This window comes from Rhipicephalus microplus, chromosome 1 (assembly GCF_043290135.1).
Source record: "Rhipicephalus microplus isolate Deutch F79 chromosome 1, USDA_Rmic, whole genome shotgun sequence".
Lineage (NCBI taxonomy): Eukaryota > Metazoa > Arthropoda > Arachnida > Ixodida > Ixodidae > Rhipicephalus > Rhipicephalus microplus.
Genome location: NC_134700.1, coordinates 243,930,088 through 243,953,787, shown reverse-complemented (window position 1 = coordinate 243,953,787; position 23,700 = coordinate 243,930,088). Strand labels below are relative to the sequence as shown.

The 23,700-nt window shown below is 46.4% G+C and overlaps 1 protein-coding gene across 1 annotated transcript in view; it reads left to right on the top strand.

The window, feature by feature from the left end:
• Nucleotides 1-23,700, top strand: part of LOC119185044 (neurotrimin-like) — a 166,561-nt gene that overhangs the window by 116,303 nt on the left and 26,558 nt on the right. The window lies entirely within an intron of this gene.

Sequence of the window (23,700 nt, the reverse complement as noted above, 5' to 3'; positions counted from 1 at the left end):
CTCCCTGTCGCCATTCGGCGTCGTTGCGTTTTGGTAACAGCCGGCTCAAGGCTTTTTTTGTAGTGATCAGAGACACGGCCTATCTGGATAACAAAAAAACAACAGAAACAGCAGCCTCTGGAGTGAACGCTCCTCACACTGAGACATCACAAGCAAAATAGTAGTTTTGCACTATTACTGTAGCCACCGATGTATGCTATCCACTTTCGATGCTACTTATTTGCAGCATATTGCAATTAAACTTTAGGCTTTTACGTATTGAGACCATGATATGATTGCGGTGCCGCTAATTGAGTACTTGGCATCAATTTTGATCCCAGTATATTATACTCCATCTCAAAAGCAGGCTTCGATACTGTGGTGACCAGGACGCCAATTTTTTTTTTTTTTTTTTTTTGTCAGCAGGAACAGCCAGCACTCCTCACGATGCATTCAGCCACTTGGCGTCGTCTGCTCGGTGTCCTATAGCGTCTGCGCGCTCGCGTTGGGCGACAAGCCCATGGCAGCAAGCAACACTGTTAGCTTTGGACATCAACAGTAGAGTCGCAAAATAAAAAAGACCGATGCACATTGAGCAAGTAGAGCAACCACAGGGTAGCGACAAACGCTCTTAGCATTAGGTAGCAACTGTAGCGCCACGAGGAAAAGAAAAGCTCCGCATCTCCACCAAGTCAATCATGACGAGTGGGCGAAGCCCTTGTTATTGTATTGGTGAGTAACCACGTTTCCAGGCGTTGCCCCATGTAATTTAGGTACATAGAGCGTACATAGAAATGTAAATTTATTTCGCCTTCAATTCATCTTAGGCAATTCAAGGAGGACTTCGAAAATTGCTGGAGTGTGGCATATGCCTCGGAAGTGAATCCAAGAACCTGTGCACCTTACCTGCGGCAATATGCCATTTCAGTGGGGGTAATTTGTTGGGACATATAGTGCTCGACTTGTGCCTTTGTGTTACAGGTTTCCTTGAAAAGCCTCTACACGTATGCATATTTTAGTGGAGATTAGCTCATCAGTACTGTTCTCAATAAGTTATTTTCGCCGGAAACAGCGATATCTTACCTTATAATTAACCTCTGTTTACTTTGAAGTCTATTGTAAAAAAAACCTTTGTTGTGTCTCACATCTGTTTTGACTGTAGCAATGGTTCTGCACCGTAACCACCGAAAGACAAGACTAGGTCTTATAGAGCTTCACCCTTAAGACCTAGCCTTGCCTACACACATAGCAGCACACGTTGACACGGGTCCCTTACGCCTAAAAATTTTGAATTCACCTTTCTGAGCTGGCGGCTTCATAAGATTCAAGCCGACGCTTTTGTTTTCGTTGTCTCAGCGTCCTGACACTTGTTCAGCAATGCATTCGTGACTATTTTTGCACTGTTTCCAAGACAAGTATTCATATTCTTGGGACAAAGGCTTAGTTTGTGTGGCCAAACAGACAGCTAATCTCATTATTAAGGTGAAAATCTACCCCATGTTTTGTCCTCATTGTCAGATGACAAAAAATAATAGCTGATTCTGACAAGATTTTCGTCGTCATGGCTGGACACCAAAGTGTGCCCTTGTATCATTCATACTTTATGTTTCCTATCAAGTAGTGTAACGACATATGCTACCTTTTTTTTCATTAATGCTGCACAACAGTGCCCGCAGCGTCTTAGTGGATTAGACACTCTACGCAACACTCAATTCTCAGTGAGCCATTTGTATCGCTAAGTCTAATGAGGTTACATCGTCTTTTTGTTTACTTAAGAAGACTCACGCGCTTTGTCAATCGACCCTAACCTGAAGAAGCATTTACGGTGGCCACTCGGAACGCTCCCGACTGTGACAGGATTAACGCAAGCTCGTCCGCATACATAATTAGCCAGGCTAACAAAAGCTTTCACCGAGGAAGCCTCAATAGGCGACGACCACTATGCGTGGTAATGCATGGACGCTTTGCTCGTGTCGTCGTCCAGGCTAGTGATGTCGCTCGATGCAGGCACACCCATTATCCCAATCTTCAGGTTCTCTTTCCCAGCTCTGTCGCAATTTGGTCAATTTTGGCAGTGGCGTAGAGGACACGTGGATGAAATACGAAGGCGAAGCTAAAGGCTAAAAGTACCTCATCTGCTGCGGTGGCAAATTTTAAGTGCCCGTAATACTATTACGCTCAAGATAATGACCAATGTACACGTTTGACCAATGCTAATGGTTTGGATAATAAGCAAGCATTTGTCAAATATGAACGTGAACTTCACTGTAGAGAACGAAAAGAGCAAACCAATACTTATTTTTATTTTTCTCGTCATGGTTAAAGTAACTGCTGAATGCCGAAACGTCGTCCTTTCAAGTGATGTCACGAGAATCTAGAGGAATAACGGCTGCACCATTTTGAAATGCAGAGCCCTTGAAACATGTTTAAGATTAACGAACTTACTCGAGGTTAACTTCTTCTGGCACTGCAGTCAAGGCTACAGGGCCGAACAACGCAGTCTGGACAGTTTCTCTGCGCAGTTGGAAGTAGTTCAACAACAAAAAATTATTTCCTCGTGTAAGTTCACCATTTGAATAATCTGAAGTTCTTATTTTTTAGCCTCAAATTGATATTCAGACAATTTATTAGCCAGGTTCTGTGAAAGTAATTTTTTAGATTTACTGTTTTTTTCGGCGTTTTCCACTGGCATGGCATGGACACCTTTTGTTTTCTTCCGAAGTCTAATAAGACTTCACTGACGTCATTTCCGTCGAGGTAGGAACGTGGGCAAAATGCGCATTAACATACTACAAAGATAAAACCAGAACAAAACATTTCGTTGATTTGTATAACCTGGCCGTCGAACATAGGACCTGTTCCCACGGTCAGTGCACATTCACAAGGTTTCGCAGAGGCACCTTTATGTCTCTCACATCTTTTTCCTCTCACGCCCACTTTGATTAGCATGGTGGTGCCGCCGTCTGGCAGTGGTGAAGTGAGGTATACTGCATCATGACACCAATGACCTCCTACAGAGAGCGCTTCGGTACTCTCACCACTAAGAAGGCTCGGGCGTGCGCAGCTGCGTCGCGTACGTAGCAATGCTGGGTTTCGCATAGAACGGCACAGAAAGTCAATTAAGTCGACGCGCTCGCACTCGATCACGCTTGCAAGCTACGCCAACGCTCGCAAACACGACTGCGCTGCTGCACTCCCCGGCCGCCTCTTACAAAAAAAAATGGCTGCCTACCCAGAGTGCATAGCGTCACCGCCGTTCATGCAAGCTCCCTATACTGGGGTGCGCGCACCTCTCCGTTTCGCTTCTCCAACGAAGATGATTTCCATGAGCCATATCGATCACTAGTTTTCACGCGCCTGTTGCCACCATCTTTACGCGTGATTCATCATATGTTATGCACAGCTGTATGCCACTGATTCAGCTACCGCGAAGATCAAATCACGATCATGGGCGTCAGTCATCGGGATAGAGATGTGCTATTGGGCGTCAGCGTGTGTACATTCTCACCAAACGGTCGCACAGCTATCGTCGCTAATACAGCTGCCGAACGCCAATAGACATTGTGCGAACTCTCATATAATTATGTACAATAAACGACCAATTACTTGTGTGAAGAAACATCTCATTTCTGTGTTTTACCTATTCATATGACCTTCGTGTAGTAGAAACGGTTCTAGTACACTCTATTATGACCTGGGGGATCAACCACAATTTTTTCCACACACCCCAAACAAGCTCACTGATTCGTAGGAAAGGTTGCTACGATAACATTTCGTAAATATCACAGCGCTGCGCAGATTCCTTGTTTTGAAAAAAAATAATTAAACGATTGCCGTGCACCTGTCCTACGCCTGCTCAGCCCTCTTTGCCTGCGAAGTATGAAATGTTGCCCATGGGAAACGTTGCTACTACGCAGGCTAGCCGAAAAGTGGCTGCTCTTTTGTGTCCGTGTTTTCTGCGCCATCTTTAACGGTACCAACTTGCAATGCGGTACACCAATTCTGAAGAGGGCGTGTGAAAAGCAAGCCGTGCTTTCCTTTCCCAGAAGGGTCGTATTGCGCGATCACTCCGCTAAGTCGATATTTAGCGTGGCGATCGCAGACACGGTGTATAGGCTGCCTAGATGCGTGCGCTCGCGCGAACAAGAGCAAGAACTTCTCGGCTTCGTTGGCGTTCCGCGTGGATTTACGAGTTTCGAGTGTTATTTTGCTTCGCGAGAAATGGCGTCAACAGAATACTTGGCGATGACGTTATGTGCCAGGGGTTTATTCACAGTACAGATCGTGCGCGAAAAAAGCTCGTCGTTTGTGTAAGTCCGCGTATAATAATAATAATAATCACTTGTGTTGAACGTCTCGAAACCATTATATGACTATGAGAGACACCGTATATAGTGGATGGCTGCGGAAATTTCGACCACCTGGGGTTTTTCAACGTGCACCTACATCTAAGTATATGGGCCCCAAGCACTTCGTCTCTATCAAAAATGTCACCGCCATGGCCGGGATCCGATGCCACGACTATGGCGGGTCCCCTGCGTGAAAATACAGATTTTCTTTGTGGGAGTGAGCCAGTCCAAAGGCCGACAAATCTTCAGAGGAGAATTAAGTCATCTTTTCAAACACTTTTACGTGACCTGAATCCACAAAACACGTTTAAAGTCCAACTGCGATAAAACTATAAAGTATCGTACTGTGTTAAAAGCCGATTTAGAGAAAGTCGGGGAAGTTGGGGGGGGGGGGGGGAGGAGTAATGCTGTCTGCCAAATGGGGCTTTCAAGATTTCAGTGATTAGCTGAGCAAAAAAAAGAAAGCTTGCCAACTTTGCTAATTTTCATTCCGAATCCAAGAAAAACGACACTTACAGCTGATCGAAGTGACGCAGGTCCCAGACCGACCGATGCAGGCGATTCGTCTCCTCTGCGTTCCTGTTCGTCATGGGCCAGAGTATTGCCTCCCGCGTAGTCATGGCTCGTGCTGCTGCTCGTCGCTTGAGGATTCTTCACAGTCGAACACCTCCTGTTGTCAGCCTGGATGTCGTCTAGCGCCTCGGTAGTCGTCGGCAACAACCCGTAAAAAAACGCGGACAGCTTCGCTACTCGTCAGTGCATTCCTTGCGGTCTAACCCCCGTATTAACAAACGCTCCTCGACTCGACTTTCACCCTTCACTTGACAGAGTTGAGCACTGCCCCACAGCTCGGCTCAAAATGATGCTGCGCTACTCGAGAATCGCAGCAGATTATCGCTAATATGCAGTGACTTGCCGTGCCTAGAGACGGCGCTCACATCGGCTTTCTCAAGTGAAGGTGAAGCGTTGAGTTAAGAGACGTTCTAGAATACGTGGGTAAAAATTGTTCTTGTGCGTACTATTTTCCTACAGTGATACTTGAAACAACTCTTCATCTGTTTCCGTTTCGCTGCGGTAAGATAAGTTAGGAAGTACGAATACCTCTTATCACCGGAGCTTGTTGAACGCTGGTCTGTCTGGGCTTGATCTCGCTTTCAGGTATGTAGCGGTGTAATACTGATGTCACCGCTTCGCGCGTCGGCGTTTTGTTCCACTTTCTCTTGTCTTACATCATGACATCGACACGCTTTATCTTCTTTTACGATGTTTCTAGAAGAAAGTGGCGCTTTATGCTGTGGACGTCAAATCAATCACCACTTGCACATCTCAGCACCGTTTCGTACCTGTGCTATGCAAGATGGCCCGAGATTCTCGGCATCACAAATTCGTTCCGAGCTCGCACTACGGTGGTCATGACATGAATACCACACGGAGCGCGCGTTAGCAGCACTGATAAAAACGGCCGATAAGAACGCGTACAAACGCACGCGCGCCATCTGCGGCTGTTTTCAGCGGAACACCGCAAGCTAACGTCTCGCCTCTGCCGCTCAGTCAACATTTCAAACGTGCAGCGACGTCAGCGTGACTGTCGCGCTCTCTCTCTGGCAAGAAAACATCGCGCCTTCCACAAGCGTGTTCGTGGGTGGTTATCCTCACTAGGGCAAGTTGTTTTGTTGCACCTGAAGCGTGGAAATTTCCACTATAGTAATATCTGGAATTTAACGTCCTAAGATCACCATATGATTTTTCAAATTTAGTATTAGGGTTCAACATCTCAATGCCAAAGTATGATTATGGGAGACGCCGTAGTGAAGTGCTCCAAAAATTTGTATCATCCGGTGTTCTTTATTGTGCACCAACATCGCACAGTACGCAGGCATCTGCCATTTCTTCTCCATCAAAATGAGACCACCGTGGCTGGGATAACATATGATTATGAGAGACGACGTAGTGGAGGGCTCCAGAAATTTTCGACCATCTGATGTTTTATAAGGTGCACCTAACTGTAGTACACGGGCCTCACGCGTTTTAGCCTCCGTTAAAAATGAAAGCGAAAGTGGAGCGAATACTCGATCCCGCGACCTGCGGATCAACAGTCGGGCATCGTAATCACCAGATGACCGTGGCGGGTGAAACTTTCACTCGCGAAGGCAACAAGGGCACACACCCAGCGCCCTCATGCGACTCGTTCCACGCCTATGGAACATTACAAATCAATAAATGGGCAAACTTCCGATACTTACAATACTCGCCTGAAGGTTTCCTTGTAGCAACTTATGTCAGCACAAACAAGTACAGAGTAGAAGATATCGACGGAAATGTCACCAGGGGCAATTGCTTCATGATGGCAACACGGCTGTATGTGGCACATGGCGACCGCGGTGGAATTGAATGCGTGACATTGTATAACAACGTGATGAAATTTTTAGATCATCGTGCATGCGCGCGTATACTGCGCGATTCAGTTCAAAGATGAATCGTGCTGCTCGCAGGCACTGCAGCGTGAGCACTGCTCTTCGGCCATTGAAAAAGTGGTGGGCGGGCCCAATCTTCGCCTTGGGCGTCTGTCAGTCAAACTGATTGACACGCGAACTCGGGTACAAGCTCGTTCATTCTAAGATAATACCCTGACCAGTTCGGGACTGCCACAGTGCCGGTGCGAATGCGCTGCGTTTCATGCAGTGGACACTCAGCAGCAGTTTCCTTGCTTGTGAAATAATTCCGTCAGCTTTCACTACTTGTCCAAGGCAGGATCAGCTTCCTTGCTTGTGAAAATAATTCGGTCAGCTTTCACTACTTGTCCAAGGCAGGAGCAGTTTCCTTGCGTGTGAAATAATTCAGTCAGGTTTCGCTACTTGTCCAAGGCAGGAGCCATCAGAGCAGCTCTTTGTTGTCTTTCAATAAGTTTCAGCCTGTTCATATTCACTTCGCCCGACTTCCAGGGGGGAGGAAGTCAAGGTGCAACCTCACTTGTGTGCGTCTCCCTGGGTGTTCTTTCTTTTTTTTTTTGCGCACGTACATTTCAACGAAGTCAGGATGAAGGCATGCGCACATGTGATGACTATTGTTGCCGAGAGAGTTCTGTCATTCCTGAACCGATACACTCTCGCCAAAGCACATTTCTGAGGGCAGCACAAATAAATACGCAAATGATAAATTGGTATATATTGCTGATGACGTGACAGACGACGCCATCTATGATTACGGTAATAACCACAGACAGCAAAATTTCTGACGCCGATAGGCCGTCATCATGACACCACGGTAACGTAACATCACATGATTTGGTCACCTCATTACATCGTAGCCTGGCCAAAGGTGGTACGATCATGTAGCATATGAAAAAAAACAGGTGAAAACAAGGCTAAAGGTAAAAAGATGACAGCTTTCACTTTCAAATCGCTTTAATTGAATGAATGAGTGACTCTGCGAGTTTCTTTTTTTTTATTCTTTCAGTGTCGACGTCGCTCACACCGCTCTTGCGTTAGAACATCTCTATTTTACACTTGCCGTTTCTTAGGGGGCCGAGAGAGGTGCACGGAATACAAGGCATTGTCAAATTCTATATCCCTGACGCTAAAGTAGACAGGGTATTCAATAAGCGGCTGAAAATACCTTCACTCATCCTAAGCAAACGTAAATGTGAATGCGTAATTCATGAGACAATTCTCCTCTTCTCGAAAGGGAACGCAAATAATTAAATAGGGCTTTTGTATCGGTACATATGAGTTCCTTTTTAATTGGCCCTACTCTACGTCGTACTTTTCGACCGTATCCTTTTATTTTGGATCAAAGAATAGCAGCGGCTCAGTGACCCACTCGTGATTGCTCTCTCTTCGCGTTCGGCACGTCCTACGCACCCAACATGGCGGGGGCAAATTCTCGGGAGAAAAATTTCCTCATCGATCGGGTATCGTCGCTACGGCTCACTCTCCTTTCCACGCCGCGAGCCGTTTTGGCACGAATACTCCGAATGCCTGATATCGGATTTCTGCTTCCCTCCAAGTGATGAATTGGTGCGGTGAGCTCACGCTCTTCTGCCCACCGGGTTGGATAACTTCACAACGCGATGTCATTGATATCTCGAGCCAAGAGAATATTTGAAGCGGTATATACGACGATGGACGTGAAAAACGGCCGAACTGTGGCCACACGAGCGGGAGCTATCTGTGAGCTGTTCGCATCATCTGTACATTTATAATGAGCCGATCTGGAGAACAAAGAAACATTTCTCATAAACGCACAGGCCAAAGAACTTCTGCAATTGACACTGTGCCAGCATCATATTTTGTTATGTCTCAAATTTCACTCGCGTACTCTTAATCGTGTGCAGGGTTCCCCTACAGGGATGGGGAGGTGAGAGCAACGGCTCTCGCAGCGCCCCCTTCTCTGTCAAGTCAATGTATGGGGCCGACTTCGCGCCCCCCACACCAAGGGCCCCTCGTGCATACGCGTATGTCTGTACTACAGAACACGGGCAATCGTCGCTTATGAAAACAGAATACACTGCAAAATTAGCGCCTATACACATCGAGGCGTACGCTTCAGTATAATTCTTCAGTGAAGGTGTTTGTAACTGGGTCATTTCGAACATAGCCAAAATTTTATGAACTCAGCTGGAAAATATTATGATAACGATTTTTAAACTTGGAGAAAACCGACCTTGGTCACTGAGAGGGAGAGCTTAAAAGGCGAACTGGGAGAGTGGGTTGACGTGACGGTGACCCTGAGAGTGATTATAAATAACATATTGTAGTTCTGCGAACTTAGTAAAGAAAAAAAAATACCGACTACACAGAAAGCAAGGAAACAACCTAGAAGGCATGCTGCCACAGCAATTGCTGCTAGGTATACTCCGAATTACCTTGGCAAACCCCACGGCTAATTCGTCGTTTCAGAAACCGCAAGGTTCCTTATACAGGCGCCTAATATCTAGCGTGACTACGCGCTGTAAAGTAAGCTGAACTCTGAAATAATACAAGTTGAGGAACGGTGCTTTTGACCACGTCAAAAGGTTGACGTTCGAACGACCTTCAACTCGGTGACGTTACAGACGAGGTTGTACAGCAGTGCGCCAACTCGGTCCCGCATTTCGATTGCTTGTTCAAAGACAGCCTTGAGTAACCGGCTTGCGAAAACCCCTGGCTGGCATCATCTGCTAAGGACGCTAGGGTCTGGAAGGTAGCTTTTGCGATATAAGGCATTTTTCCCCGCTCTCCAGTTTTAAGTAGTCTGGCTAACCCTTTTCATGGCCCTAACCTCTAGCGACAAAAGTAGACCTCTCGAAAGCCCCAAAATGGTGCTGTTTCATAAAATATTGTAATCTTTACAAGAAGGTAGCAAATGTTTTATTTAATGGTAGTAGAAGATGGGTATACTAAAGATTATCAAGTTTAGTGAAAAAGGTTAACTCGTGTAGGCTAATAAAAGGCTCGCTTTTATATAGAAAGTGTAGAAAATGTCTTCTAAGTGAATTTAAGAAAGGAATTGACCCATATAGCGCCTTTTCGACCTTTAAGCGCCGCCAAGGACTAGCACAATTTTCGTCCTAGACGTCTTACGTAGTCGTTCATCATTGATCGACATGGAGCTTTGTATTGTAGGCAGACTGATTTTTTTTTGTCTCCATTGGCTTCCGAGCTCGACCGATTATTTCATTTATTAGAATCACAAGTAGCTCAAAGGACACGGGCCTGAAAGGCGAAGCGCGCAGCCAAAGAATTACACCGTTTCCCGCAAAAGGAAACCCTGTGAAGATGCGAAGTAGCGGGCGCTAACACTTACACGGGCGGCGGTGTTGACACTGGCGCTCGTCAAGGCGTTGCGCAGGAGAGAATCCTGGGGAGGCGCAAAGCTCACAGTGATGGACCGTTGTTTCGTACGGGAACATGCCAGTCGCTGCTAATGGGCAATGAGAAAAAAAAAGCTCTGACTGGACACAGAGACCCACAGTCGGCTTTTAATGAACGCGTACGCTGCGAATTTTTATTGTTCAACAACGCACATGAATAATCTCCCACCGGCACTACCTTGGAAGTCAAGATCATGTGCCTTTATATACGTCATGGCCGATCAACGTTTGTGCAGTGCGAGCCATTGGTTTTGAGGGAGAAGCTCCCTATGCCGTGGATCGTGCGTCCGCGATGTATGTAAAAGTCACCGTCGTCGTAGTAGTAGTTAGCCACCTCCACGGCTGCACTAGAAGAGCGGCACGCGCACACCCTTTTCAATAGAAAAGGAAACACGGGCACGTTTATCATAAATAATGAGATAGTTGTTTCTGATGACATACCTTAAGAGACGAGTATTGATGACTTAATCTCCAATAAAATTTGCCTTGAATTCAGTGCTTACTGAAAAAAGTAGTATCGGAAGGACGCACTTTAAGCACTATTTGACAAAAAAATGGTTGCCACGTTAAACTCGCTGGGCGTAACCTCCTTCATTTTAGCAAGGTTTAGCGAGGGTTTGGTCGCAGTGCCATAAATATAGTGAGCTAGTATATAGCCACGAACTAGAGGCGGTGAAAGGTGGGAAGTAGATACGAAGCGCAGGCCGTAAGAAAGTGCGCGATTGCCATCTCCATGCTGAATATATGATGAAAAGATGCGAGATGTCGGTACTTCGAGTGTTCACTATATGGACAGACGCGGATGGACGGATGGACATACGGACAGATGCACGGACGGACGCATGGATAGATATATGGATGGACGGTCGGATGGATGCACAGACGAATAAAGGGACGGACGCACGGACGAGCGGAAGCAAAAACGAACGGACGGACGCTTCGCCCCACTCATCATCGTTCACTCCGTGGATACACTGTGATCTTTTTTTTCCAATCAAAGGCTCACTAACATACGTGGTCTGCGTCGGTGTAGCAAAGCGAGAAAGGGGGAGAGCGTAAAAGAGAAGCTAGAGGGGAGGGAACACGCATACGCAATGAGGGTGTAAACACCGCTGGAAAGGATGCCTCGAGGAGACAGAGGGGGAGTGGGCGTTGGTTAGCAGACGCTGCCGGCGTCAGCGTTGCGAGGCTAAAGAGGGGAAGCGTAGAAGAGGAGAGAGAGGGGGGGAGCGAGCGTCGGTGTAGCAAGGCGAGAGAAATGGCGTAAGAGAGGACAGAGGGAGAAGGCGCGCATGCTTTGTGAGGGTGGTCACGCCTCACACCGGATTGAGCTCGACCATAAGACGCTTCGCATCTAAAAAATACTGGGAAAGTGTTCCAGAACCAGTAACGTGAAACTTGGGGAGGCGCGCACCATTCAGTGAGCGCTGGTGTTTTCCACAGCAAAATCGCTGCTAGTTATTTATAGGCAATGAGAGACAGAAGACAAAAACATTAAAGAGAACTAACAGACAATGATTTTACTGATGTTACATAATGTTAGAAGGAAAAATAGATGAAAAAGTAGGGCGTCAGTGCCATTCTTTTGAAATATTTCTTTGGTGAGGCGCTAGTCGTGCCATGCCTGGAAGCGGAAAACTGCATTAAAATGCAGCATACGATAAGGTGCTCCTTCTTCTCCTTTGTCAACTTCTGCCCATCAACAGCGATTTTGTAGTAAGTTGGCTTTCTGTTACACTCCCAAACAAGCCACAAAGCACGCTTTACAACAAAAAACTTGCAATTTGAGAGCAATTTTGTGACTGGATTTAACAGTTTTGTTAATTGGTGCAACTACACTCTTATACTTCATCGGCTATATACTGAGTTGGCTGTTGATTTCTTCATTTTTTTGCTCGACGCGTTGCTATGCTTCCTGGACGACGAAGTCCGGCGTGACGGTTGCACGCCTTGAACATTCTCATGTGTGTCCTGAAGCATCACCGCAAAGGAGGGAGCGGCAGCTCCCAGGATTTCCAGGAAAACAAATTGAAAATACAGAGACACGGGCACAAGCGTTCTGTGAGAGAATCACTTCGTCGTCCTCTCCAACACCGACAGTGAGGCAACCGATTCGTACTCGAACGGCTTTGAGTCATCAGATGATGACTTCACGGTCGTCATGAATCGATCTACAAAACGAAGACTGCTGCGGACGGCATCGTCGGCAAGTGTTTCCACCGTTAATACTGTACCATAGCGGTGGCCGCACACCATGCTGTTTATGCCCGAAGACCCTGCATCTAACTTGCGACTCCCGAACAGGCAAGTTCTTTCTGTGCTTCTCGAGGAAACCGCGCCGAATGAGATCAAAGACGTGAGGATCAATGCACGAAAAAATGTCTTTGCTGTAGACGTTATGCACCGTAGCGCATTGCAAAGCCTTCGGCACATAACAGAAATTGGCAACATGAAAGTTTGGCCAATGGTCGCTACAGGTTGTAATGGCACTGTAGGCGTCATTTATGATGTGGATCTTTCCATCTCCGCTAAAGACCTGCCAATACTAATAAAGCCAGCGACTGAAGGCACCCGCATCACGCATATTACCAGACTCGGCAACTCACGCTGCTTGAGGCTTGTGTTCGAGGGAGACAGCCTTCCCTCGTATGTCAAAGTTGGCCATGTTCGCCACTCAGTGCGCCCTTACATACCGAAGCCACTGCAATGCTACAAGTGCTTCAAGATGGGACACGTAAAAGGTGTCTGTGAGAACAAAGTTGTGTGTCCGCGGTGCGCTGAGTCTCACTCAAAAGACGCCTGCAGTGCCATCATGCTACGATGTCCAAACTGCCACGGCGCTCATGAGGCCTCATCCAAAGATTGCCCGCGGGTGCGAAACGAGCACGCGGTACTCAGGCGTATGGTGCGGGACAATTCAACGCACAGGAAAGCTGCGCACGACGGCGTGGTGGGCGAAGACCATCACGGAAAAACGGCTCTACCGATATAGAGATGTCATCCTCTATAAAGAGGCCGACCCACAAACACCGAGCTCACTGAAGACGGATACTGCCAAACAGAAGAAAGGGACAGCAGTCGCGCCTTCCGAACAGTGGCCCTCTCTTCCACGACGTCAACCTACTTCGGAGCTGCATCAAATCCTGCCGCCCTCGACGACCCCTCAAACCAGTGATGCGATGAATGAAGATCAAGTGATAAGCTTGCTGCAATCGCTGATGAGTACCATGCGGGTCCTACTGAGTAATAAGAAGATTTCTGCAGCGCAGACCGCACTGCATGTGCTGGACACCCTGAGTCCGGTGCTTGCAGCTCTAAGGTAAAACCATGGCCAGCGAGGCACCGTCGTTTCGAGCGGAAGTCAAGAATGCATCTGTCTTTCAGTGGAATGTCAGAGGACTGAAGTCGCGCATGCCTGACTTTAGACAGTTTGTATTTGTGAACCGCTTCCCCATTATCGTGATTTGTGAACCCAACCTGTGTACTTCAATCAAGCTGTCAGGATATGAGTGCTTTATGTCCTCCACTCACAGAGACTGCAGCAAAGTTGTTGTATTCATGCGCCATGACCTCACTTATGTTCACCACAGAGTCTCGCCTGATGAAGGGAATCAGTATGTGTGCCTTACTGTGAAGAAGGATAAAGTCGCTTTCACGATTATCGCAGCTTACTTATCGCCATCAAGCCGCCTTGACTACGAGCGCTTACGCGGTATTCTGACGTCGACTCCAAGGCCACGGGTGATCACTGGCGACTTCAATGCCCACCATTTCCTATGGGGAAGCTCCAGGGACAACTCTAGAGGAAGAAAATTGGTGTCCTTAGCCTCGGAGTACGAACTCTGCGTTTGTAACGATGGAAGCCCTACATATTTACGCGGATCAGCCTATAGCAGCTGCCTGGACCTTACATTGGTTTCTCGCTCACTTACCAGGAAAGTGCACTGGTTTTCAGATTTGAAAACGCGGGGCAGCGACCAAATACCAACTTACCTGTGTATAGAAGGTTTCACCAGCTCCAAGTCCTCAAGAGGCCTCAAGTACACCGATTGGCCGAAATTCAAAATGTTAATGGAAGACTGCTGTACCGACGGCTCATCATATAACCTAGAGGACTCGATAAAGGATGTCCTGCAGAATACCACGCATACACATTTGACTTGTCACAAGTGCACCGATTTCGACATCGAGCTTGAGAAACTTCGCGCAGTACGCCGTCGTGCAGAACGAAGGTACCGACGGACAAAGTGCATGGATGATTTGAGGCTGGCTAGACGCATTCAAAAGAAAATGCAGCGGCACATGGATAAACTGGCTAGGCGACATTGGACATCCTTTTGCGAGTCGTTGGATCCACGAAAGCCCCTATCACTGATATGGCAAACTGTCCGGGGTCTTAGCACAACCTTAGGTCAGCGACACCCGTTTACATCTCTGGCACTTCGCTTTCGATTCAGAAAGATTGACGTCGCAGAATCTTTCTGTAGAAGAATTGCCGGTGATTCCAATTTCACAGTATCAAGAACGGGAACATTTGACAACGCCCTGCCCTCACGTGATCCCCGTATGGAATGCCAGTTTTCTATGGATGAGCTAGAGGCGGCACTGGCTCTTTGCAGACGTTCTTCAGCACCAGGACCTGACGGCATTACCTGTCGTGCCCTTTGTAATCTTGGAGACGAAGCTCGGGAGGCACTCTTACGCCTATACAACGACTCCTGGCAGACTGGTACGGTTCCCCAGGCATGGAAGGGAAGTCGCCTCATTCCACTTCTAAATGCTGGTAAATCTCCTTTGGATATTGCCTCATACCGTCCTATCGCACTTGCCAGTTGTGTGGGAAAAACGATGGAACGAATGATTCTAACACGAATGGAGTGGTATTTAGAGCACTACGGAATCTATCCAGTATCCATGACCGGATTCAGGCGCAGCCATTCGTCAATCGACAACGTTGTTGATCTGATGACATATGTTCAACACCAGAAAGCCTGTAAGAGACTGTGCGCCACCCTGTTTCTAGACGTTAAGGAGGCTTACGACAATGTCACCCATGAAGCCATCCTTAGTGCTTTGGAAACAGTAGGTCTTGGTGACAAGATATGTATGTGGGTGTACAGCTACTTACAGCTGAGATTATTTTACGTGATGACAGCGAATGACCAAACACCTGATTATTACAGCAGCCGAGGAGTTCCTCAGGGAGGAGTGCTAAGCCCTACCCTTTTAAGCCTAACTCTCATTGGTCTAGTGGAGCAGCTACCTAGCACTGTAGAACTTTCTGTCTATGCTGATGACATCTGCATTTGGACATCAGGTGTGACAAGGCCTCAGCTACGCGCCCGCCTTCAGAAGGCTGCTGCAACGACGTCATGCTATCTTCGTAAACAGGGCCTCGAGGTGTCCTGCGGAAAATGTGCAGTGGTAGCGTTCACGCGGAAACCAATGTCTGCTTACAGTATATTGATTAATTAAGAATACATATCGTTCAGCAGAAGCCACAGATTCTTGGGAGTCATAATAGATAGAAACCTGTCGTGGACTCCACACGTGAACTATGTGAAGAAGCGGCTGATCGCAACATGCCACATGTTCAAATTCCTTGCAGGAAAGAATTGGGGAGTGCCCATACCATCCATGCTACAACTGTACAGCGTGCTGTTTCTCGGATTCTTACGGTACAGCTTACCTGCAATATCTAACACCGGCAAGACCAACCTGCGCGCAATTCAGAGCATTCAAGCCCAAGCACTTAAGATATGCCTTGGATTACCCCGCAGTGCTTCAACGGCTGAAACCATTGCCATCACTCAAGATCACTCGATAAATACGCATATTATTACCGAGACAATGCGCATGCACCTCAGGCATTATGCCAGGACCCCTTCTCACCACCTGGCGAGCCTAGCTGCTGAAAGGCCCCGCACGACATACGGCACTATTGTCTACAAGCATCGTTGATCGTTTGCTGAGACATACGCACCTGCATCAAAGCCACTGCTTCCTCCTTGGAGCTTGAGCCGGCCGCGAGTTCACTTAATGATTCCAGGAAGGAGGAGAAAATCGGACTTACCGACACATGCCCTTAAACAACTGAGTCTATTCCTACTGGAACAAAACTACGGTAACCACGTGCACGTTTACACAGATGGCTCTACTACGCTGTCTAGTTCAGGTGGAGCAGTGGTTATACCATCACAAGGGGTAACTTGGTGTTTTAAGACTTCACATGTGACAACTTCAACGACGGCCGAACTCGAGGCTCTGCGCAATGCACTGGAACACATCAATTCAGAAGAAAGACCAGGTAAATGGGCTGTGTTTTCTGACTCAAAACCAGCGTTACAGTGCCTGATATCAGTTCTCCGACGTGGATGCCACGACCAGTTGACCTACCAAACCGTGAAACTTCACCACCTTTTAATACAAAAAGGCCATGACATCGCCTTTCAGTGGTTACCTGGGCATAGTGGTATAGGCGGCAATGATTCTGCAGATCATGCTGCTCGCACATCACATAAAGAAGCGAACAGCGTTCCGATTCCGCTTTCAAGAGCGGATGCGGCGAGGCAGATTCGTCAACTGGCCCGCAGTCTCACACTGACTGAGTGGAACACACCAAGCATACGACGTACAAGACTGCACGAGCTCGACCCTTCACTAGAACTCCGGCCTCCTACCGGCCTACATCGACGTGCAGCTTCGCTTCTCTATCGCCTTTGGCTGGGAGTTGCTTTCACGAAAGCTTATACCACGTTAATCGGAATTACTGACAGTGCGGCGTGCGATGTTTGCGGCACCGACGAAAATATCGAACACCTGCTGTGCCATTGTCCTCGATTTGCCTCAGATAGACAAGTACTTGCCAACGCAATGTGGCGACTGGATGATCGGCCTCTTTCTGTACAGGTGCTATTACAGCAACGTCCACATGCCTCGACAGCCCACAAGGCAGTGAAAGCCCTGCTGGGTTTCCTGAGAAAGACAGGCTTGTGTGAACGCCTCTGACATGCGGTAGAGTTCTACACACTGCAGTGAAATTACTGTCAGTCTCTCCTCCACCCTTTTTTTTCTTTTCTCTCTCTTCCCTCTTTCTCGTCTTTCATGTCCCCTTCCTTAATCCCTCAGTGTAGGGTAGCCAACCGGATGTCTTTCTGGTTAACTTCCCTGCCTTTTCCCTTTTTGTTGCTTCCTCCTCTTCATTTTTTGTACTCTTCTTCCTCTGATTGCCTATGAGCAACAACTTTGTCATAAGTTGTCTTCCTGTTACACATCGCAACTTGCTACAAAGTACGCTTTACAGGAAAAAACTTGGGATTGGATATCAATTTTTGAGACTGAGTTTAACAGTTTTGTCAGACAATACGTTGTTTCTTGTATTTTCTGTCGTGTCCGACTTTTTTTTTACGCTGTAACTGTTTCAACGTTTCCTCTAGGGCCATAGAGTTCTCCCCGAATAATTCTTTCAATGCGCTACGTATACCTAAGCGCCGTAGTCTGCCTATTTGAGAAGTCCCAGACCACGTTTGTATGTTTGTCTTCTTAAAGGGTCTTGTTGTTGCACATACACCTTGCCCATGTGGTAGTATGAATAATAATAATAATAATAATAATAATAATAATAATAATAATAATAATAATAATAATAATAATAATATAATTCCATGGTCTCACGTTCTAAAACCACCGCAAGAGTAAGAAAAAGGCCAGTATGAAAAGGAGTAGATTACCCGATTTACTACAAAAGCCGGGAATACCTTATCGGCATCAGCCAGCATAATCCAACACTAAGGTGTCCTTCACAGTAAAATTCGGACACCGAGGTCGAGAATCGAACCCGCGCCCTTTGTCTTAGCAGTTCGACACCGTTCATGCCTAGCTAACAATGCGTGTTGGGGTTTTGAGCCGCCACTATTACCCGGTAGCCTGAAAAACGAACAGATGGCGCACTCGAATCCGAAATATTAGATTGAACAGTGTTCATACAGTTGCCGATCTTGAAAATAGGCTTTTGTAGGCTCATAAAGACATTTAAGCACAAAAGCAAAATATATGCATTTAAAGGCACTATAAAAACCATATAAAAGCACTTCTCAACCACTAAATCAGACTAACTCATCAAAATCGCGCAATAGGAATTCAACGATCAAAAGTGGCAGTTACCTAAAATCCCATCTATACTGATTACTAAGGCTCGTGTACACAAACCAACCTTATTCTTATTGCTTTGTTAACTTATCGTTTCTCTAACCTTAAAGTGGTTCATAAACAAACATGAACACAACATTCCCAAACTAAGCTCAGTTACCTTTTGCCCTGCTCACTGTTTCTGCATGCTTCACCTCCATTAAAGGCACAAGAACAACAAGAAAAATGATAAATAAGAATTAGATTAGTTTGCAAATAACAAAATAATAGCTCTATGCTTTTTTTGTCATGTCAAGTCTATTTTCCGCACTTACTCTTACACAGCGGCGGCTGATGTTTGCAGTGCGTCGCAGATCAGCCCACCTGAGCATGTGCAGGTCTGTATCAATCAATCATTCAACCATATTTTCGTCCCTTTTAAAAAAAACAGAGAAGTGGCGATCAAAAGCTGTCGTTCGACAGCTTGATGAACCTTTCGACTCCAGTGCAAGGATTCATGGCTGCACAGGGGTAGTTACGTTTTACATGCAAATTGAAAAAGAAAGTGGCACATCGTTGCAAAGAGATACATCGCTTGGAAACAAAGACATTAATAACAAAAGATCAACAAGCGTCAGAAGGATATTATATACATTTAGTAACTTAAAATGCACATATGCACGTGCGCATGCGCTTACTAATTTCATGTAAAATACGCCTGTCGCACAAAAAAATAGATCAAATTTAGTTGATGCTTAATGATTTAGAAGCCAAAACGCAAGGAACAAGCGTTGAATTGAAGAGTTAAAACGTGCGGTTTGTACCATCCATTTCACACCTTTTCGTACGACCTAACTCTCTATTTCTTTTTTTTTTCGGACTCACAGAAAAGAAATCTCTCAAAACACCATACGTTTTATTTATTATCAAATTTAAAACTGGCACTTAGTCCAAAGTGATAAAGCTTATGAGATGCAAACCTGCAGTTGATGTACCAAAAGGCACTTCATAGATGAACCAAATGAACTTTTTTGCATCTTATGTATTTTTAAAGGATAGAAAACGTCGCTACAAGAAGAGTAGTGGTATAAGAAGACTTGAAGTATAAGAAGAGTTTTATTTGAGGCAAACATTCGAACTCGCAATGCTGAAAGCGAAAACACAAACACTCAAGATTTATTTACGCTAGAAAACAAAACATTGAAACACACCATACTTAACATTTAATCTTTAGGCCTCATACGTAATGTCATCTGTTAGTTTCGGTTTACTTAAAGCATTCCGTAGGCAATACTGTAGTAGTTGCGGTCCATAGTTTGTGCGTATGTGCTTACGCGGCCACCTTCTGTGGTATCTTCTGAAATAACAACAGTCCATGTTTAGCGCTCGTCCCGCGCACTGTATCCTTCTTCTTTCCTATGGTTCTTTTACGTCCCACTTTTGCGCTTGAAACGCCGTGCGTGATTCAACACCAGCTCGTTCAATAGCAAGTTTTATGGCACCATCAATTCGCATCGCCGGTCTCTCAAAGCCGGGGCGATCAAGCACGAACAGCTGGTGCGCTACGCTGTATAGAGGAGAGGGGAATCCGCCGAGAACGGCGACGACAGCTCCACGGGTCACGGAGCGCAATGGTCTCGAGCCTTACTTGCTTGCTTTTAAAATTATGACGAGCTCGCCGTATGTGTGTCCAAAGAAAGCATTTTCACAGCTCTTTGGCCTTAACAATAAGGCTTGCGAGCTTTTGACGTGAAAAAGAAAACCAAACACAGCCGAGCTCGCATATATCAAACTCGCAACAAAAAAAAAAGATCCAGTTTTGATACGGGCTGATTTAATTAAAGCCTAATTAGAAGCTATAGATGGAGGGTAATTCGATATACAGCTTTTAATTGGGTTTTTTTGCTTTTTACGTGCAAAAATTGGAGCACAAGTTGGCTACACGTCACTGCTTCACAATAATGTAAGCAGCACGCTTTTGAGGCAGGATGGCGATGATGAAAACTTTATTGGGGTCCAGAGAAGACGCATGGGTCCATAGAAGACGCATCACCCGTGTTTCAGCCGGGTTTTGCTTTTGTTTTTACTTTAACGCGCTTTTGTAGTTGGGGATTTGGGGTTTTTAGCCCCGAGAACGAACACTGGCGTCTCTGTGGTCACGGCGATGCGACGACGGCACGGCAAGGACTCATCTTCTCCGCCACCGCTTGTCTCCATTTTCTGCGGCTGCCACGCGCCCACTCTTTAGCGATACGTTGGTGATTACTCCTTCGTTGCGTGACGGAAATCTCTGAAGATACAAACTGAAACGTTTCGTAACTAGTGAAAGCTTCCGAGACTGCAAAAAGTTTGCGTAATTTAGCTTAGTATATAGGCAGACTCCCTTCTGAACGGCAGATTTCCTGTGAAAATTGTTTTAGGGACGAAGCTCCTTATGGCGTGGCTTGTCCGTCCCTCGTAGTACGTAACCACCAGTGGCACATACCCGAAATAGCGGTCCTTGCAATGTCTGCTGGATGGGGGCACTTGTATGTGATGAATACATGATGAAAAGATGTGAGATGGCTGTGCTTGGAGTTTTCACTAGACATATGGACGGACGAACAGACTGACACACGCACGGACGGACAGACAGAGGGATGGCCGCAGTAAGAGATGGACGAACATACAGACGAATGAACAAACGGACGGATGCACCAAGGATCACACAGATAGGCGGACGCAAGAACAAATGGACAGACAGACTGACGAACGCTGCGCCCCACCAATCATCATTCACACCGTGGATATGCTGTGATTTGTTTTTTCGTTGCGTGGCACCAAGAAATGGGGGCTATGGGAAAACATGCTAAATGATGATCACGTGATTACAACTAGGCATAGACTCCGGGATGACAACATATGTGTGCCGAAGTATCACAATTGAAATCGGGATGTTTCCAACTCACTAAATACATTGTGTTTTACCGTGAAAGTTTACCACCCGGGATTAAACTACGGACTATCACGTTGAAGTGAAGTTTGTTCTCACTTACACATATTTAGTAAATATTATAAATTATACTGCCGCATATAACGGTTTCGGAAATGTTTGGATATGTCCGTTTACTCAGATCATACGTGCATGTTTCTCCTCAACCGTGGCCAGAAATTGTGTATACTCGTATACACTGATTTTTGTGAAATGCTGGTATGATCCACCGCCGCGTCACAAACAGTACTGTGCACTTCCCATGGGAGCACCGCTGATAGCAATGATTCCAACACAAACGCCAGGGAGTCAAAATGAACATTTTCCACGGCGCAGTCAGCGACGCGACCCATGTAATAACTGAACAACCTTCGCCTCGATGAGGCAATGACTCGTCTCGTAAGTCATGTCCACGCACAGGTAATCAGCCATGATGAAAATCAATTTATGAGGTGGCTATCTAAACTGGTAGTTACGAGTGCAACAGCACCGTTGCTACAATCCTGCACGAAGACAGAATCTGATTGCAATGAAAATTTCCGCACATAACTTCAATGATTTCGGTAAGATGAACGTCCAAAATTATTGCGAGAGAAACATGAAACTGAACAGCGTGTCGAGCGAGCAAGTACACGAGAAAAACACATGCAACAGCGAGGGTGGTATTCTAAGCCGAGCGCATACGAGATATTTTGCGAGACTCGATAATGCACGCAAGCACGGGTATTGCGGGCACACTAGCGAAAGCAGTGTCCGTAAATACGTCGATTCGTCAAGTACAAATAACCTTAGAGGAGGGCAAAGTCTCATACCTTCTATAGGAATCACCCAAGAAAAGCTCAACCTAATAATGTAAATATTGTGCCTTGCGTCTCAAAATCACTTGATTATGCGCCAATGAGTTTGTTGTATTCGAGCAGAAATGTGTTCATGCTGAAGCCCATTGGAAAGCGACTGCCGTAGCCAGGATTGCAATCCATCATCGGGGTTAGCAGCGCGGCACAGACTTTTTCACTCCTTACACATTGCCTACGATCGAGCGGACGATTGGGAAGCAAAAATAAACATGCGGAAAGGGGTAGCCGCCGCCAAGTAATGGTGACAAAAACTTCTTCCTTTATTTTCTATTTCGATAAAAAAAAACATTTATTGTTTTACCAAGAACGTCATCGATTCTGTTTTCGCCATTCATATGCAGCTTGAGACGAGCAGAAAGCGAACGCAAACAGCGGAACGGCGCACGAAGCGAGCGCATCATTATGTAGGCGCGCGGCGGCGGTCATCGAAGAGTCCTTGCCCTGACGTCACTCAGGCCTCCCACTATGAGGCACCACTACAACTTCTCGGGGCTAATAGACAGGGTTGGCATATACAGGAGAAGATACGTCGTCGTTGCAAACAGCGCCTCCAAACCTTCATAAGTTGGCGGGCGCTAGAAGCGTTTCTGCCTTGCCGCTAATGTCAGCATTCTTTTCCAATATCGCACCCAGAGTGCTTAAGCTGCAACCAGCGCTGACGCACCGTTCGCGCGCGTTCAACAGTATCTGTACCGCTATAGAAAAACGTCTATTGCGCTAACAAAGAGAACTGATAAGGGAACGGTGGCCTCGTGCGACGGGCCAGTGATGTGAGCACGAGAAATCGTGGTGGAAAGCACGTGGCGGCAAGCGCTATACGAAGACTTGCAGTACAAGCAGAGTCTTAATTGAGGAAAGCATTTCATTTGGGAGGGTTCCGCGCAGTGACCTCCCGAATCTGCACTTAACGCATGAAATATACCCAACTCGTTACACCGATGCCTGTCCAGGATGTGGCGCTATTCCCACAATCTTTCACGTCACCGTAGAGCGCACCGCTGCCTACGTCCCTTCCCCCCCTCTTCCCCCTCACACCAGTGCTTCGGTCTCCCGTACTCGAGAGCAGTAGGAAGGCACCCTTCGCGACGGTGCCTCCGATGTCCATCGGGAGCTCGTTCGCGCGTCCGGTCTGTCGAAGAGGTTCTCATGGGTGTCCTGAAATCGGGACCCTTCACTCTTTATTTGCATTCCAATAATAATAGATATTTTCATCATCCTAATCCCACTTGTCACTCTCTCAAATGCACAAAGAAAACTCCCCTACCGTGAGGAGAAGCCAGAAATTTGTGACAGAAAGCCAACCTCTTGGAGCGTTTGGTGCTCCCCAATATTAGATATAGCAAGTGTTCCCGTTTTTTTGCTCGATGTAATCGTAGAGTTTCTTGTGCATTGACGTCAAAGCATCGCCGTCGTCTAAAGTAGTTTGATATAAAGGATAATTCTATTTATCGGAGTTCCGTATAGTCATGTTCGAGTGTACTTTTGCATGAACGCTTTGGTTCCTGCTCTATAATACTTTGGTTGTGCATCAAGATTTGTGGCGATGATACATTATTTATTATTTTT